This window comes from Hoplias malabaricus, chromosome 1 (assembly GCF_029633855.1).
Source record: "Hoplias malabaricus isolate fHopMal1 chromosome 1, fHopMal1.hap1, whole genome shotgun sequence".
In the NCBI taxonomy this organism is placed as follows: Eukaryota; Metazoa; Chordata; class Actinopteri; order Characiformes; family Erythrinidae; genus Hoplias; species Hoplias malabaricus.
The window spans coordinates 12,643,303-12,660,281 of record NC_089800.1 but is presented as its reverse complement, the minus strand read 5'-3'; the positions used below and the strand labels follow the sequence as shown (position 1 = coordinate 12,660,281).

The window sequence follows — 16,979 nt, the reverse complement described above, 5'->3', positions numbered from 1 at the left end:
GAGTTTGAGGTTTTAATACTTCTTAGCAACCAATTCAAAATTGAAATATCAAATTGCCCATATTTATAGTGCTATATAATTGGTCTAGTACACTCACTGTTTACTGTGTCATATCATGACTTTATTAAGTTAAAACATGTTGTTTTGACCTACTTTCGAGGGAAAAAACTGTCTTGAAAATTGCCTTGAATTTCATTCATTTCTATTAGCTACACTTTCCCCCGTCCCAATAATCACACTTGCACCCTCTCACACCTACATATCCGATTCGTGAGCAGCGACCCGACTGTGAAAGGTTTTTACCTGTACGTATGCGTTAAAGCTTTCACCCCAGCCAGCACTGGCAGAGCAGCAAAGCTATGTCCCAAATAGCACCAAACTCCCTACATAGTGCCCTTCAGAGATCACAAAACTAATGCTGCTACACCCTGACAGAGCACTAGTTTGAATGGAAGATGTGAAGCTTACAGCCGATAAACCGAAATTAGGGTTCAAGCACTCTACTGAACCCTATTGTAACCCTATTGTATTTGTGTATTTACGGTTTTTCTTATTATTCTTTTTCTCCTGTAAAAGTCATTGTGCAGAAGAGACCGTAGGTCATACAGACTCCCCACTTGGAGGGGTAGATGTAGTTTGTGTGCATCTCTGAGGACAACAAAAATTACACTGATTGGCCTAATGGTGGCGCTATAGCAAATCAAAACGCGTTTAGGTTCATATCTCCTACACCGTGAGGCGTAGAGACGAAATATATTTCCCCCTGATTCCTTGGGTCCTGACAAATCAAAAATTAATTGGTCAAAATGTTACTTTTCCCAGTTTATTACCGCGCTAATTTGCAAAATTTGCAAAACCTACTTTTGTGAACTAGTCTGAGGATTTTTGTCCCATTCTCTTGAACTTGGTGCTAAAATGTTCACAGGAGTCTGAAGGTTAATAGTTATCTTTCAAATTTGTAATTCAACATACACAACGTGAGTTCAGAAATCATTATTTATGAAATACAGTGTGCACTACGAAGGGTGTAGGGAGACATCATCTCAACATTTTATTTTGTTGAGTGAATGCATTTCAGGGATAGATATGTTCACATTAAAGACAGATGCAGACCACTTACGTTATATGAATGTCAACCGTCAAGATCAAATCTGATCTTAGCATTAAAATCCTGATGAATGATACTTGTGATGTGAACGCAGCCTACATGTGCAAAGTGTATCGTTTCTTTAAATTTCCCCAACAAGGGCGCTCACAAGCACCCCCTGTACATCCATGTCCAAAGCCTTCGTGACAACACCTTCGTGGTGGTGTTGGTGTTGGAGCACCATCCTCTGAGACGAGCTGCTGTTGATGTTGTGATCCAGAGCTAAACATCCAACAAAACGACCTGAACTCACCAATGCTTTTCGCACAGAATTTTAGCAACTATTTTTAATTCACTTCCTTAATAAGGGCAATCATTCTCTGTCCTTCATTCAAACTGAAAACGTTTCTGACCTGAAAAACCAAACGTAAAGAGGGTTCACAAGGCCCTAATTCACCTAATAACAAATAAATGAGCATTTGCCCTCAAACTGTCTCAGAAATAAACTCAATCTATCGATTTGTGAGAGAGAGAGAGAGAGAGAGAGAGAGAGAGAGAGAGAGAGAGAGAGAGAGAGAGAGTGGTGGCTCTGTATCAAAGCAATCAGTTTAATTACAGCCAGGTCACAGACGCAGACAGGGTTCAACACCTTAGGGCAAATTAAGCCCTCTACCTAACCCACCCCATCTGTCTCACTCTCACTCTCTCAGTCTCAATTTCTCACTCTCTATCCCCCTCGACACCTACTTTACTCTCACACTGTGGTCCGACAGGCATGATGGGGGTTTCATGTGGTCCCGCGAAGGGGAGTTGTCATTTGTAGGACCATTTCATATAGAGGTGAGAACAATTAAGCCCAGATACCAACACCATCCACGACATGTGCTCAATGTTACAGTTCATAAAATGTTTCAAGGACATGGAAACTACTAAAAACAGTAGAAAGCAATAACGTGGAACATCTAGTCTATGTATTATTGACCAACATTTCTGTTAAAGGACTTTACAAAGTAATGGCTCAAGAATTTGAAAAGCCTGGACATCCAATCGTATCCAAAAGTATAATTTAAGATGCACTCATTGGGGAGACAGATGTTCAGCAGTGCATTCACAGCTTGTATAGTCTCCAAAGAAAATCCTGATAGTGAATAGTGGACACTCTGGAGCAGCTGATGTTACTCTGACCACGCATAATAGCAAGAGCTGGCTTGAGACGTATAAGGCACCCAGGCATTGAGCTATTGAGCAGTGTACCTGCATTCTTAGGATGAGTTGGACTGCCATTTGTTTGTGAGGATATAATCTTCCCAGATATCTTCCAATATCTAATTGAATACTGTCCCAGATGAGTTTGCTTTCAAAGAATGATCCCTGAAACTTAGAAGAGAAAATCACTATGAAGCATCTTATAAATAAACCAAAACCTGTTTTCCATGCCTTCAACTAAATCCACTCCAAATGGTTTACCCTTCAACAGGCAAGATGAGCATATTATAGCATTTGGGGTCGTGTTAAAGTCTAACTTCCCAGAGGGAAGCATTTGGTTCTGCAGTTTGTTGCATATAACCTACATATTTGGAACAATAAATGATCAAATATTTCATTTAGTTCCCACTGGACTCTTGCTTCTGCTACAAAATCACAGAATAACTTGCTTGAAGGGATCAGATTCCACCCAGTCATATACTAGTCTCATAAATCCTTAAATTGCCCTTTAAACCTGGATTTCAACAGTATTTGTGCACATTTAATCTGTATTTGAACAGTTCTATCCTTCAAAAGCAATAGGAAATTGAGGATGAAGTGGCACCCTGTGTGTTTTCACAAAATGAAACTGGATTGTATCACAGGTTAAACGTTTCACTCAAAAGCAAATTAAGAAAAAAAAAAAAAATAATAATAATAATAATAATAATAATAATGCTACAATTTTTACACAGATTTTCAATTTTTCAATACACACTATTATTGTCAGCTCAGCGCACTCAAAATATAGTTTAAAAATAAGGTTTATGTTTCGTGATGTCATGTTTCTTGTTTGTTCCTGAAAGTTCTTCAGTAGATTTTATACAATTTGTTTCAATATCTGAATTACAGAAAGATATCGACCAACATGTAAAAATATATCATGATATAAACTTTGACTTATTGTCCAGGCCTAGGCTGATGTGCATTTGCTCCAATGTACCCCATGTAAGATATTTCTGTGAAGATTATACAAGGTGTTTGTACATGAAAAAAATGTGTCCAATGAATGCTGTATAAAGGGGACGTCTACGCACTTCTTTGTGGTTTGTTTACGTTCAGAAGCTCTACGTCTTTTAAAGTGAAACAGTAAGTTTGAGGGGGGAAAACAGACTGTTATTTGTATGTGGCTGAAGTTTAACCTGTCCGTCTGTGTTTTATTCACTGCTTGATTTACCACAGAAACTCATTTGTAACTCAAGTTGGGTTTTGTAACACTTTCGGTAATGCAGTTAACCGTCTCCCAAATTTGGAGACCTTCCACCTTAAGTGACCCGAAACAGCAAAAATAAATATATATTACCTACCTATGGAGCAGGAATAGAGCAAAATCCTCATCTCCATCAGTGCTTTTCAAAGTTTGAAGGTCTCTCTGTTGTCTAAAAAAACTCCAAATGCCATGAGCAGAGAGAGAGAGAAAGCCCAGCATACAAGACCGAGACACTTTGTTTTTTTACCCATTTTCTGACACTGAGGCTTTGTGATCACCGGTTCTGACTACGCAAAACAGACCAGAGAAAAGCAAATGGTGATCCACAGAATTTTATAAAAAGTGTTTTTTTTTATTATTATTATTATTAAAATTGTCATTGTCCCCTTTAAAGAAGATGAATACAGTAATTATTAACTTTTGGAAACTAGAAGTAGGTTACAGTTAAGGTGTACATGTAAAAAAAGACTTGCCTAGTCTTGTTTCAAAGCAGGTATGATATACTAATGTTAACTACAAAAGCTGAGCCACTGAGATTGCTCATAAACTACTGAACACTTATGAAAGCATGTTTTCTTCTTTTACTCACTGATCTCAATGCACCATAACACCTTATTGTCTCCCCTTTTTTATTTTTCTCAGTACTCTGAATCTCTCCCCAGCCCCAGCCTGAAACCAAGCAGGAGTTGTAATCCATTTACGCTGTCCCGCCAAACAAATTCCTCCTAAATAACCTCTGACACACTTACAAGCAGACTTAGCTAGGGTACCATCAGGAGACCGGGGTTTCTGAAGGAGGGGCAAAAACTCCAGGGAGGGAGTGAAAGGCAGAACAATTAAAATGGGAGAGTGCACACACAGGAGCAACAGAACAACAAAGAATTCAAACAGAGGCTCAAAACACAGAAACTACCGTCACGCCTATTTCTCTCACTCTCTCTTGCCGTTCCTATCTTTTTCCCATGCAGGTGGTGCCCAGGGGTGGCTTTTCCTGGCCAGACGTAGTGTGTGTGTGTGTGTGTGTGTGTGTTGTGTTTTGTATTTAAGTCTTTGCAGGGACCAGAAATTTCGTCTTTTCAATAGACATAAAAATTTTAAATATTCTTAAATATCTTTTCTAACAAGGTTTCAGTTGTGTTTAAGTTTAGATGAAGACACAGCATTAGAAAAGTCATTGGAAATAATCCATGAAGTGTCACAAGTGTGTGTGTGTGATGTGTGTGTGCCTCTACATACGTAGGATTTACTGTATATATGACCCATGTCCTGCCATTGTGTGAAATACCAACCTGAATGCAGTGTGTGTGTGAGAGAGAGAATGTGTATGTGAACCTTAAAGCTGATTAACCCAGTCCCACTGCCTTAATGAGAGCAGAGAACCGAGGGGCACCTCAGAGACCTCTGAACAGCGAACCTTCGCCTCAGACTCAACCCCAGCCAAGCGCTCGCTCCACACACACACATCAAAGAGTGGTGAACAGGAGAGGAGACGCAAGAGGGGGGAGGGGGGAGAGCAGAGGAGAGGAAGGAGAGGGGGATGGACGGAGGGATGCCTTATCTCCTCCTGAGAGGATGCTGCTCTGCGGAGTGAGATTGTCTAGAGCTGCCACCTGTCCCAGCCATCTTTGAAGGCAGCGCTAAGCCTGTGATGGGCCTGACCTCCTTCAGCTCCTTCTCTTTTATGTCTCTGTTCATTTTCTGCTTTGTTACATCCTCTCTCGCCCTCCCTCCCCCCCGCTTGCTCACTCTCTGTGTCTTGCTCTCTTTCGTCTCCTGTGGCCTTCTCTCCTGTGCTAACTACAAGGGGCAGGGATGTACCTCGTGTTATTGAAGTTCACACCCATAATCAGGAAGGGAAACATTTTAATTACTGTTTTCTCTTTGAGCCCCTCCCTCACGCTCTCCCTGCTGCAAACACTACAGGCTTTGGTAAAGCCCAGAGTGGGGCAGTTATGGAGGACGGGGGTGCTAACTTTACACTCGGAACAAGAGAGACTGGGATTCATAAACTGTCATATACAGAAGTCTGAACTGAGTGAGATGCTCGCTCTGTAAGGCCCTCTGAGATCATCTGACAGTACAGAGAGAATAACCGAGAAAGAAAGAAAGAAAGAAAGAAAGAAAGAAAGAAAGAAAGAAAGAAATTGTAAATGAGATGGTTCCACCTTAAAGAATGCTTTAAATTCATACATTAATCTCCTCTGTAGTGAATATGAATTCTGTCACTTACTTGATCCTAGGACTAGGACCACAGAGACACGCATAATTTTGCAAAACACGTAACAGAACTTCGCAAACAGTATCAAAGTGTCAGATGCTCATTGGTTTTGTGCAAACTTTCTGTGAAATAATGTTCCTTGATCAATGCAGGAAATAAAGAAAATTAAATGATTCTTACTGAAACTTTTTTTGATATTCCTATGGGTTTTCATGTAAAAAACTCTTAACACCTGCTAAACAAGTCTAAGTAGATAGTCACATACCATGCCACATGTAAAAAGTTTTCTGCTGTTCTCCAAAATAGCCCTCAAGTTGTAAAAGAAGGCTTTAAACTACATTTTATGTAACTACTTGAGTGTTTAATAGTGTTTTAAGCTTTTCTGTTGTTTGGCTATATGTGAATTTAATTCAGTTTTAATTTATGAAATGAAAATGTCTTGACATATAATTTTATTCTATCATTTTATTATTAAACTTGACAAGACAACAATGTCTCAAAACTCTGCTAACAGCATCAGCAATAGCTAGCTCCTTCAATTCAATTCATGTGCAAATGTTTTATTAACATTTTATTATTTTTTTTTTTTTTGGCTTTTTTCAGTAAAAACATGAGCCTGAAGCTCATGTAACACCTGATACCTATGTCAGGAATTTTCCTAAAAGTGACTCCAGAAGTGGAGGATGAGGAGGAAGAGGCTGGCGCAAGAGTATGTGATGTCTCACTAGAAGCACAGAGCACCGGTCATTTGACAGCAGTGACCCTGCTTTCATGAATAACCCCAAAATTGTCCTGTCCTTTTTATGCCTTAGGATCACTAAATTTTTGAATTCACTGTGCAACCACGCTAAATTATTTATCATATTTATCTGCAAATTAAAGATGGGACAATGTTGACAAGCACACTAATGTCTCCTACATTGATTTCTGTTGTTCTTTAAATTTTACACTGAGTTTATTCCCACTCTAATAAGTCTACATTCCAACCCTTGTTCAGCCCCAAATTTCTTGTTGCAAGATCATGTCTAACCCATGAAACTTGCATTATCCTTAAAAAGTTATGGTTTACTAACATTGTAACACTGTAAATGAGAAGCTGGCCTCACTGGGTAAACTCGACCTTGTGTAAATAAAAATATGCAAGACTTGGAAAGCTTAAGATCTGAAAAACATGATTAGCACTTTTGTTTGCTTGTTCTTCAAAGTTGAGTGCTGGTTTGTTTTACTTCACCAAGGGAGCAAGGCAAGACACAGATGCTGCAGGAACAATTGCAACCAATCCACACATGTCCAGCCTTTAAGAACTGCCCTTAGAAATAAGTGGGACAAAATATATAAAGAGAGATTTAACACGTTCTTAAGAAATGAGCAACTCATCACGATTACCTCTGTGGTTTGAGACAAGAGCATCGCTTATAGCCCTGGAGTGCTTTGTCTTTCATAACCCACTCTGGCACGAGCGCTCCAGGCAGGAGAAGGCGAGGGAGAGGAAGAAAAGAGGAGCGGAGGAACGCGGGGCTCGGCCGAACATGCCGAGGCTCCTCTAATAAGCTGCATAAAAGAGGCTGATCCGCTTATCTGTGGTGCGCTGGAGCGAGAGGGCTAATGCCACTGATGTTTCTCTTTTGTGATGAAAGGATGAAGATGGAGGAGGAATGCTCTTCCCAGCGCTTGCAGCATGCCCACGGCATCCCGAAACACCCCAAAGTCCCAGCCGGACCCAAATGTGCCCTCGCCTTCACTCGGCATGAACTGTGCCTCTTCCCTTAGCACAGCGGCTCCCTCAGCCTTCGTGGGACGTCTTGTGAGCAAGTATGAGAATGAGACTACAGCTCTGAGCAGACACTTTGGCACTCAGGCAAAATGCTAAGATACTAACCAGTACCTAACTAGGTTATATATCCCTGTAACTGTAGTACATTCAGGTCTATTTACATTCAAGCAAAGTAAAATATCAAGTAAGATTGGGTGTAAATAGTGAGTTCTCTGTCGTTCATAAAACCATCATCCATTTGTAAATCCAAAATATTGGTACAGTAAAAAATCATAATCAACAATGCAACAACTACAAATTTCAAACTTTGGGGATTTTCAAAGTAAAAGCCAATATATGCAAATCCGTAACCTGACATGCAACTCCCCAGAAATCTAACTACTTGTCGCACCGATGCAGACCACAAGGACTGTAATTGGACTGCAGTCAGACAGACATAGATCAAGTTGAACAGAGGAAGTCCAGAAATATGGAACAACTCTTCTCCATAGTACAGTATGCAGTTCTCAGAGATTGATTTAGACATCACGAAACAAATAAAAAAAGTGGAACATTGGAAATTCTGAGATTAAATATATGCTGAAATTTTGACTACCAGACTAATACCACAATAATACTACTACACGGCACTCGTGTCTACTACACATGGTTCAGGAAGACATTTGTGATTCAGCCCTGGTGTTGTGTGTACTTCAGAGCAATGCCGACACCAATGCACAAATATAAAAGCTCACAATGTCGTAGCGCAAATTTGCAGGTTACTGTGTAAGTTCTGTGTTAATTCTACACAGAAACATAAATCTAAACAAAACACAACAAAAAAAAAAAAAACAATGAACATTCGTAAGCCCAGTATCTTAGATGTTATTACTTGTGTATTGCATGTTGAACTTCTGAAGCAGCCATGAGACAGACGTGTTTCCACAAAATCAAGACAACCTTGAAGTTTTCCCACTGTACAAAATAAAACTACACATTTTCACAATGGAAACTAAAGCTGGAAACAACATTCCTGGTACTTGTGGAGCATTTCTACTTGAACCATCTACTGTGCAATTTTCACACAAATATAAAAGCAGAATGTGGTAAATTAATGTAGAAAAGGGAAATATTTTGCAAGCCTTTTTAAAACAAACAATGTTCTTGTTCATATGCTGCTAATTTTTTAGACATGCTTTTAGTAAAATATAGCCTCTAAATATCAACTTGAAAAGACTGTATTTATATTTACACTGTAATAAATGCCTTTTCGGTGTCCAGCTCTGTCTTGGTGTCTCAAGCAGCGTCCATGCTACTTCTAACTGTTCATTTGTATAGTTAGGTTTCACTATTCACTCCACGTTTACACCCCTGACAGCTGACTCTCTCAGTTCAGTGGTCAGTGGAAGCTGGACACAGAGGGGGACAGATTGATATGAGGTCCCGCGTGGTGAGTGCAGCCAACCATTTCTGCCCGTCCAGTCAGCAATGGCCATCACAACCTCAGTGCTCACGCCAGGCCAGCTGTGGCTTTCTATGCTTCACCAAGGGCACTGAGGTGGGGAATATTCCCAGATATGATGCCCACAATCGTGAGTCTGGTTTGAGACAAGCAGCCAGAGTTCCATGTCTGGATGAACTTATTCTCCCTTTATTATTTTGAAAATAAAGACGTCAGTAATAGTTCTTTGGAGAGATGTCATGGAAGAACAACTCTGGGTCCTCTCAAGGAATTTTCAGAAGAGATGAATTTCTTATGTTACTTGTGTTTATGAAATCTGAAGTGGCTCTTCTATGGCTGAGGTCTTCAAACCTGGACCTTGGAACCAGGATCCAGGCCGAGATTTTAAAAAGGCTCACTTGTAAAGAAAAAAAAAAGTCAATTGTAAAAGCCGAGCCTGGAACCTGGATCAAAGGTCTGGATTTGAACACCTCTGTTCTATGGCATCAATTTGGTCTTGGTCTTGCACCTTTATTTTTTAAAGAGCATTGGACAAGGGATTACAGGCCATGGGTTGCTGAAGAGATCTTTATCCGAGCCAGAGCACTGAAACTCTATCCATTGCTGTAGCTGGTGCTCCACTTTCTTTCTAGTGCGGTGAAGGTTTCACACATCTGAGAAGTCTTAGGCCGACGCCTGGAAAGCTTAGAAGTGGTTTCATTTAGACTTGAATGTCAAGCACAGGTGTCCTGAAGGAGCTAAAACTCTCTGAAAGGACGAAATGCTTAAAGAACTATGGGCACAGCCAACAAAAAGCAGTGCAAGTCATGAATACCTCTATTGTTTGGTGGAGTTTCTTGAGGAAACGATATGGCTTAGCACTAGGGAGACAACCGCGAGTACATCCAGCAACTCCATGCGTCTCTGGCCCTGCTGGAAGTTCGTCCTTTTCTTTATTCAAAAACATCCTCTTGCTGTTTCAAGATGCATATGAAAGCCAAGCTTTCAATTCAGCGTGCTTTAATTCCCATAATGGGACACGGCTCTTACTGGCCAAGTGCGCATCTGTTTAAGAAAATAACACTTGGAGGAGGAGGAGGAGGAGGAAGAGGATCCCCCTCCCCGGTGGAGACAAGAAGTTGCTTAGCCAGCAAGTGGCTCACTGTTGCTGAGGCCCAGTGACCCTCTAATCAGCCTACAATATAAACAGATGCTGCAATGCTAGCGACGCTTACACACCCTCGCACAATTACAATCTTAAGACATCCGCTCTGTCTCTCTCTCTTTCATTAATCCTCCCTTCAATCCCATGCTCTTATCCACACTCTGTTAGTGAGGCAGTAAGCAGGATGATATGGAAACTCTTATCCCTTTTTTATTTATGAAAGAGAGAAAAAAGAGCAGCTAAAGCTCAGGAATTGCGATTCCACTAATGCGCAAAAAGAGGCCTATTTATCCTGTACGCTTTTTATCCCAAGCGACGATGAGCTTTGTGTGCAGCAGTGGGAGAGAAGATGCTGAGCAAACATAGGCTTATTCTATGTTCACGTTACATGCTTTATAGTACAGTTCAGGTTTTGGGGTTCAGGTCCAATCTTTCAGCCACCGTAGTTCACTTTCTTGTATTTAAGTGACACCTATTTGTCGCTAAAGGGCCTGTATTTGGACTTTTTAAACATTTGGATAATTCCCTTTAAATTGCTTTAATTAGATTATTTTAATACATTGTTTTTTATTCAAATAAGAACATGAATTCTTATTTCTTTTTTTAGCCAGGGCCATGGGTCAGGAAACACACACAAAGGCAATTTTAAGTTTAAGAAAATTTAAAAAGATTTCATGTGGCAACAACAAAACACTGCTTCAAAATGATTAATCATATACAATAATATACAAAACCAAAAATCTGCAGTGATGTCACAAAAATGGCTACATTTTGATTTGAAAATAATTTATTTCTGTGTTCACATTGCTCAGGAAAAAAAAAATGTGAATCTCAACACAGCTATGTAAATGTAGCCCTGACCCTATCCTAGAAAGTCAAAACAATAAATAAATAAATAAATAAAATCAAGGTAGTAAGAATTCCCCTATTGTCCTCCTCTGTCCTAGCACTGGATCTTTCATTCCCTCAGCCTCAAGACAGCGGTGGGGGGGGTCCTCTGAATGTTGCCGTGGTGACCAGGTGTGTGAGCCGGCAGGTGGAGGCTCGTTTAGGAGCATTAGGCCCTGCCACGCGTCGGCAGGAAGACTAATCACACTTTACCTGCCTCGCCCCTCGCATCCCTCTACAACTGCCAACACAGCACAAAGAGCCACGAGCTGCTCTCCATTACACACACACACACACACACACACACACACAAGAACACACATATCTCACACTTACACACTTACTAATACACTCACACACCTGGGAGACATTTATGACCTGATGGATCTGCAAAGAGGAAAAGGAGCATCAGAGGATGCTGAGACTCAGGAGGGCCGTGCGTGTGTGTGTGTGTGTGTGTGTGTGTGTGTGTTACGGGTTGTATGCCTGTCTCTCTTCTTTTCCTTTTCTTGTTGTCTTGCTATCCCTCCCTGTCTTTAGGTGGAGCTGTGGAGATTTCTGGGATTGCTGGCTACTGAGGTGTTTCCTGTATCTGCCTATAAAAGAAGCAGGAAGCTGAAGATTGACACGCCCCTTTTTCCAATTGTGAATTGCCATGTGTTGTGCACTTGGTGATTGCTTTGTCTCTGTGTGAGGACTATGTATTTCTGGAGACTGTGTGTTTCCCTGTGTGTGTTAACTTGGTGATTGCTCTGTCTCTGTGTGGGAACAGTGTATATCTGGAGACTGTGTGTTTCCTTCTGTGTGTTAGTTGTGAACTTCTGGAGACTGTGTGTTTCCTTGTGTGGGTTAATTCTGTTCTGTTTATTATTTTTATGGTCACCTGTGCCGGAAGGGGGTAAGCGCCTTTTGAGTTTATCTATTTTCTCTTGGTTTATTGTTAGATAGGGAGTCAGGGTTATTTATTGTCATTTATTTGTTTATTTGGTTTGAATAGCAAAGTTAGTGTTGGGGTTGGAGTTAGTGTTGGGTTATGTTTGTTATTTTGGCCGTGGCTTACCCCTGGAGATATGGCTTTAAGTTTTGTGTGTTGTTATAAGATTTGACTGTTTGATTTATTTAATATCCATATTTTCTTTGTAAATACACTTTTTTCATTTATTCTAAACTGTGTGAGTTTCTCTTTTTTTTTCTCTTTCTACCCATCCCCTAGACTGAAACGTAACAAGTGGGGGCTCGTCCTATTTTTTTGTGTGGGGGCAGGTGTTGTGTGTTTCCATTGGGTGCAGTATGGAGTTTGACCTGGAGAAGTTTGTTTTGTCTCCATCAGTAGAGGATTTGTGGGATTGTCGAAAGGCTGATTTATTGTTGATTGCTGAGTTTTATGACATTTCAATACCTCGCTCAGCTAGAGTAGGTGAAATACGGGATGTGTTGATTTCTCGGCTTCGTGAAGACAGACGTGTGCCTGTGTCCCCTGATACAAGGAGTGCTGCAAGTATAGATCCAGCCATGTTGTCTAGTGTGGACGGTGTTGGTGTTGCCTCAGGTGAACCAGATGTCTCGACAGTGGCGGAGGCTACTGAACAGTCACCAGGTGTACCATCTGGCATAGATCCGGTTACTTCTCCATCTGGAGTTGGTCCACTTAGTGAGATGAACTTGAACTTGGCTATTAAGCTAAAGGAGTTGGATCTTGCTATAAAGCAGCAAGAGCATGCGACACAGTTGCTGCGGGTTCGTGCCTTGGAATTGGAGGCTAATAAGGGTTCCTCCTCCAGGCATACTGCTTCACACTTGCCTGAATTCGATATCAGTAAGCACATCGCTCTAGTGCCTCCATTTAGAGAATCTGAAGTTGACTCCTATTTTACTGCATTTGAGCGAGTAGCAGCTACCTTGCACTGGCCTAAAGATATGTGGTCTTTACTTCTCCAGTGCAAATTACATGGTAAAGCTCAGGAAGTGTGTTCATCCCTGAGTGTTGAACAGAGCCTTGATTATGAAAAGGTTAAGGCTGCTGTTCTAAGAGCCTATGAGTTGGTGCCTGAGGCGTACCGTCAAAGATTTAGGTCACACCGAAAATCTGCAGACCAGATGTTTGTTGAGTTTGCTCGTGAGAAAACTGTCTTGTTTGAGAAGTGGTGTTCAGCGTCTAAAGTGACTACTTTGCCTCAGTTGAAACAATTACTATTATTGGAGGATTTCAAAAACTCTGTGCCTGAAGTTATTGTAGTCCATCTAAATGAGAAGAAGGTTTCTACACTGTCAGATGCTGCTGTTTTAACAGACGAATTTGTTTTAACCCACAAAATGGTTTTTCCGTCTGGTAATGCTACCTCGTCTGTAGTTGGTGGTACGGACAAAAGGGGTAACGCAGGGTGGTCTCCGGTGACTCAAACCTTCCAGAGGTCACCAAGACGAGAGAAGTCTCCTAATACTCCTGCTGTTCAGTCTTCCTTACAAACTTCTGAGAAGCGTGTGTGTTTTTATTGTAGGCAAGCTGGTCACTTGATTGCGGACTGTAAAGTCTGGAATGAAAAACAAAATCAACCTAAGAATGTGGCTTGTATGTCTGCTGCCGCAGCTAATACTATGGAGGCTCTACAAAGTCAGGAGATATGTGATGTTACTTTCCAGCCTTTTATACTGGATGGTTGTGTTTCTCTGTCTAAAAGTGATGAGGGTACTGTGGCAGTTAAAATTTTACGGGATACCGGGGCAGCCCAGTCCTTTCTTTGTAGTGATGTGCTTGATTTGGGTGAACACTCTTTTTGTGGCTCTTATGTGGTGGTATGTGGGATAGATTTGTCCCCCATGAGTGTGCCATTGCATTACGTTCATTTACATTCCGAGTTGGTCAGTGGAAGGGTTAGAATTGCTGTGAGTAATAGATTACCTGTTGAAGGGGTGGATATGATACTAGGTAATGACCTTGCTGGTGGAAATGTGTTCCCCATCCCAGAGGTTGTGTCTGAACCTTCCTTAAATAAGTTGGATGAATTACAAGAAGAATTTCCTTCTGTTTTTCCTGTGTGTGTCACAACTCAATCCCAATGCTCTAACAAGGATGTACTTGATCTTAGCAACTTATTTACAAGTAGTCAGGAAATGAATGGAGATTCCTCTGTTCCTTTACCGGCAGACCACTCTGTTTGTAAAAGGGACTTGGCATTAGCTGATTGTTGTGTGTTGTCTCTTCCTGTTAATCGTGCTGGTTTGGGAGCACTGTGTTGGCGGTGTGCGGATCTGTTCACGGATGTTCCGTGGCAAACAAATGTTAATATTGGTAAAAGTGTTCCAATTAAGAAGAATTACTACCGGGTGAATCCAGCCAAACGAGTTATGCTCTGTCACGCTCTCTATACCCCTAATGAATTTTTTTTGGTGGGGGGGTGTTACGGGTTGTATGCCTGTCTCTCTTCTTTTCCTTTTCTTGTTGTCTTGCTATCCCTCCCTGTCTTTAGGTGGAGCTGTGGAGATTTCTGGGATTGCTGGCTACTGAGGTGTTTCCTGTATCTGCCTATAAAAGAAGCAGGAAGCTGAAGATTGACACGCCCCTTTTTCCAATTGTGAATTGCCATGTGTTGTGCACTTGGTGATTGCTTTGTCACTGTGTGAGGACTATGTATTTCTGGAGACTGTGTGTTTCCCTGTGTGTGTTAACTTGGTGATTGCTCTGTCTCTGTGTGGGAACAGTGTATATCTGGAGACTGTGTGTTTCCTTCTGTGTGTTAGTTGTGAACTTCTGGAGACTGTGTGTTTCCTTGTGTGGGTTAATTCTGTTCTGTTTATTATTTTTATGGTCACCTGTGCCGGAAGGGGGTAAGCGCCTTTTGAGTTTATCTATTTTCTCTTGGTTTATTGTTAGATAGGGAGTCAGGGTTATTTATTGTCATTTATTTGTTTATTTGGTTTGAATAGCAAAGTTAGTGTTGGGGTTGGAGTTAGTGTTGGGTTATGTTTGTTATTTTGGCCGTGGCTTACCCCTGGAGATATGGCTTTAAGTTTTGTGTGTTGTTATAAGATTTGACTGTTTGATTTATTTAATATCCATATTTTCTTTGTAAATACACTTTTTTCATTTATTCTAAACTGTGTGAGTTTCTCTTTTTTTTTCCTCTTTCTACCCATCCCCTAGACTGAAACGTAACAGTGTGTCTGTGTGTGTGTGTGTCATGGCTTGCTTCCACAGCTTAAGGGTCAATATTTTTCTCAATACAAAAGCTGTGGACACAAGTGACTGGCACCAAAGGTTTTTTTTCTCACTTCTGGAACTCAGTCAAGCTGCTGGGGGTCGATTGGAGACTGGGGAGGGGTCCTGTTCTCTTCTCTCTGGAGAGAGCTTGCAGTGTCATATTTCAAAAGGAACTCATTTATTTACATTTTCTTATTACTAACAAATTCACATTTTCTTTTATATGCCTACCATATCTAATTCACTTTATTTGCCCTCCCCAATGCCACCAGCACTGGGAGAGCACTGACTGCCCAGGTCTGTCACATCAACCGACACACCCCGGGTAAAACTTAAAATTATTTAAAAATTAAAATACCTTCAGTCTCATGGTCAGACATCTGTACCCTTTGCTGTATTATTGACATGATTAGTATCACATTGTCCTATTACATAATGTCCTTACACTATAATTCACATTACAGCATTAGCACATAGGATTGGGAGTGTTGCCAGTGAATCTAATAGGTGATGAATGGTCTTCCTGCATGAGCTGTGAGTCAAACACCACCAGTGACAATCCCAGAACCGTGGCAGGAGCTCACAGATGTAACTCGGGACCTAGTTTTTGCTCAGAACTGTTCTCCTGTAATCATCAGCTGGCAGTCATGACTTTGCTTATGCCTGCATTTGAATGAAATAAAGCATTTGATAGAACTCTCCATCCTGCAGTTCATTTTACTTCTGTTGAAGTTGTCCATGTGGAAAGAATGGAGTGCTTTCAGATGAGGTGGCCCCCTTTGACTTCGCCTGCTCCTTTTCAACTCTTCTGTTGAGACCGGTGACTTTCCCACATGAACTTTGACCCTTGTGACTTCTTGAGCCTCCATCCTACCCCTCACTGTTTAGCCCACTTGGGTCCAGTCAGCCAGAACGTCCCTCTTTCCCTTACTTTTCCCTGTCTCTCATTTCTCAAGCTGAAATTAAACTTAAACTGACCTTATTAACAGAGTCCATCTTCTGTCCCCTTTAGCACTGGACCCTTGGTCCAACTTTTGCAACTCTCTCTCTCTCTCTCTCTCTCTCTCTGTCTGTCTTCATGAAAGGTGGCAGTCTTGCTGAGCTGGACAGGGAGCTATTAGACATTGATGTTGTGTTGGGGAATGTTCTGATTGGGCTGACTGTAGTTAACCTTTTTCTGCATTCGGACCAGTCAGCCAGACCGCTGGCAGCAGAGCGCGGAAAATGAGAGGACAGCTAATGAACTAACTAAAGAGAGATACAGTAAAAATGCTCTGGGAAATGTATGTTTGTGTGTGAGAGAGAGAATGAGAGAGAGAGATTCATTAAGTGCAGTGGATTAAGTCTACTCTGTCAGGCCCAGCTCGAGGCCAATTTAGCCAAACTAAACAAGCCATCACATCGAATTCCAGTCCGTACGCGATGGCCAGGCAAAAGGTGGTGGGCCAAATTAACCTCTCAAAAGCCACCCCCCTCCCCCCTTTCTCTCCCCCCCCCCCCCTCTCTCTCTCTCTCTCTCATTTTATTGCCTGCACTCTGTAACAGGAATTGGAGAAATTAAAGAAGAGAGTGAAAAGAATATAAGAGAGAGAGAGAGCGAGAGGGAGAGAGAGTGAATGAGAGAGAGTGTGAGAGAGAGCGAGAGAGAGAGAAATTGAGTGAGAGAGAGAGGAGAGAGTGAGTGAGAGAGTGTGTGAGAGAGAGTGAGAGAGAGAGAGAAAGTGAGTTAGAGAGAGAGAGAAAGAAAGTGAGAGCGAGAGAGAGAGAGAGAGAG

At 41.4% G+C, this 16,979-nt stretch overlaps 1 protein-coding gene across 1 annotated transcript in view; it reads right to left on the bottom strand.

Moving 5' to 3' along the window:
• Window positions 1–16,979, bottom strand: part of gli3 (GLI family zinc finger 3) — a 153,757-nt gene that overhangs the window by 76,575 nt on the left and 60,203 nt on the right. The gene's annotated exons all lie outside the window — the stretch shown is intronic.